Source organism: Hordeum vulgare, chromosome 1H (assembly GCF_904849725.1).
Source record: "Hordeum vulgare subsp. vulgare chromosome 1H, MorexV3_pseudomolecules_assembly, whole genome shotgun sequence".
Taxonomy (NCBI): domain Eukaryota; kingdom Viridiplantae; phylum Streptophyta; class Magnoliopsida; order Poales; family Poaceae; genus Hordeum; species Hordeum vulgare.
Genome location: NC_058518.1, coordinates 440,878,863 through 440,881,675, shown reverse-complemented (window position 1 = coordinate 440,881,675; position 2,813 = coordinate 440,878,863).

Here is a 2,813-nt window from a genome sequence, read left to right as displayed (position 1 = left end):
TGATGCGCGACAAAGGATGACGAATAGTTACCCCCAAAACTAGGAAAGTCCAGGACGATTTCCTTTCCCTTATCAAATATCAAATCCTTTGTCAAATGTCACGCTCCAAAATATGAAAATAATTTGGTCACGCATAGTATGGTATAGTTGATTTAGAAACCACTAGGCCTCAGTATATCTGAACACCCACGTGGCAGGTAATTCCCAAATGTTCCTCATGGTCATACACAATGCATAAGACTTCGGGATAACACTCCTAAAATTGGCCATCATTCTGCCACATCGCTTCGTTAAAATCCTCCATCATAAACTACGACAGAACACCTAGGTGTTTTATTCTTCGCAAAATATCCCTGATAACATACCTTTGACTTGACTTAGGCACCCCATAAACTAAAGTACTTCTCCACTTTGTGCCATTGCCAGAACATATGTACATGTCAATAAAGTGCTCACCATACTTGTTAAACTCCAGGGTATAAAGATCATCCCACAAGATAGCAAGTTCTCCACCTTCACCTTTCACTACAATGGTAAACATAGTCTTCATACCAAATCGATAACACACACATTCAACATATTATTTATTTTTCCTTGTCTCAAAAAGACAGATGACATTGGGTTGGTGCGTCTTAGAGAGATACACAATCTCTTGAACTATACGGGGTTGGTCCAGCCCGTGACAGTGCCACCTAAGTATTTTATGGCTCCTGATGGGCGCTCACGTCCACGCCCGTCAGTTGACCAACAACCACATGGTCGATAGCTTCCCTATTAGGATCACCTACAACTCTCTCCTCACCTACAGATTCCCTCTTATTATCCTGATTTACTTCCTCTCCCACATCCACTTCCTTAGTTTCATGAGTGACTAAACCATCTACCCCTACCACAATGAGAGTGGTTTTTCTAGCGGTTCGGGTTTCTACCAGGTAGACTAACATCGGAGGATCCTATTTGGAGATTCGTGCAATACATACCGAGTCAACCAAAGGAATTGTGCATATTTTTTGGGTATACACAAACTTAATCAATGTGTACGGCTGTACATGTCTGAAGCAGTAGAAATAATTTTCCTATGCCCACATTGGAGGCATGCGTCATCCATATGACCCCCTTGTAACCTAAATCAAAATGTGCGGCGGCTCTTCAAGATTGCCATTCAGATTTATCTTCCTACTTAGAATCATTACGAATATGGCGGCGTATTACCATTTTGCAGCCGTGAGTTCCAATCCCTTCCATTTTGTAAAGTTAATCTAGAATTTTTCATCAAAACTAACCTATTAAAAATCATGTCACTCATGTATGGGAAATTTGTACCTCTAGATCTACTTCTGTTTACTATCACATGCGGTGTGCATAATGTGCTATTCAAATATGAGAGTGATTTCATTTCAAATTTGTTATGTTGTTGATGATCTGCTCAAGTATTACATAAGTATGGTTTCAACAAGATTCATGTTATTTTTCTGCCATTTGTGTGTGCTCCCCGCATCTTGTATTATATCACTAACAAGCAAAAGGTACCCCTGCCCCCTTCTTAATTGTGGACTGTCATTCAATATATGTGTTTACTATGTATTCAAAATATCCCCTAACTGAAATCAATTAAATGATCGTTATTAGAGTTCTCCAATAAATGTGTGTGTACCCATTTACAAAATATGTGATCTGTGTTAGCTGCTATTACACTATCATATCTATGTCTTGTCAATTTCCTAATTGAATTGTGTAAATCATTCTACATTCCGATCAATCAACCCGTCTAAGATCCGCATCAAGCATTGAAAGAGTGAGTAAGAAATATGGGGTAAAGCACAAATATATAAGTTGTGTGTACATATCCATTTGCGTGCTTAACATCCTTAAACATGGGTGCAACGAATCAAACATATATACATACTGGTGTCCAAAATGTTAGCAAGTCCTGGCAAAAATACTTAGCAAACTCTCTTAAGATAACGTTGAACAATACTACTACATCCACTCACAAAAGCAATTATTAAGTTCTCACATAAGTTCCCAAACTAGTGATGTGGATCGCACCATGTATATTAAATAGTCTTGTGAAATGAGAATGTACTTCGGTGGAACACTTCCGTTGTTGGATATCATTAATAGTATATTACATAAATCTTTTCCTCTCATTTATGGGAGTGCTACCTGCATGATAAAAATAAATATGGAAGGTAATAAATCATTTACGGTGTATGGCTCGGTGTTGGAATTTTTTATTTTGAAACTATCCTTACATGGTTAAGAGGAGTTGCTAGTCCTCCGTGCGCATTGTAGTACATGGAAATGTACATGGAATACATAGCAGAATTTTCCGTGTGCGACATACTTGTTATCGAAAGATGCATACCAAAGGAAATGCGGCAAGATTAATTTCCATGTTTACCATTTTGCAGCATACCTTGAGCATTTGATGCATACCACATCCATGATCTTTATTCACCATGTGTCTTGTGTCCATTCCCATGCTGGGTAAAATCCTCGAATGCACTTTGTCATCACACGATGTAAAACACCGATTATCCCAAAATGCAAAATGGTAACGTCATGTTGGCGAGCCCCTATTTTGTTAGGCTCCAATAGATGGGTTTCCTTCTGGACTGTGTCCCATACATACAACGATTTCATATTGAAGCGGTCTACTATGACTATTATCTACACATAGATGTTAGATGTAAGTTAATTGGACAATAATATGTAATGATGCCTTCTTCAGATTTTTGTGCACATGATTTTACCTACCTGAAGTGTTTTACTTCATACTTGAAGAACTTGGATTTGAAAATTTTGTAATG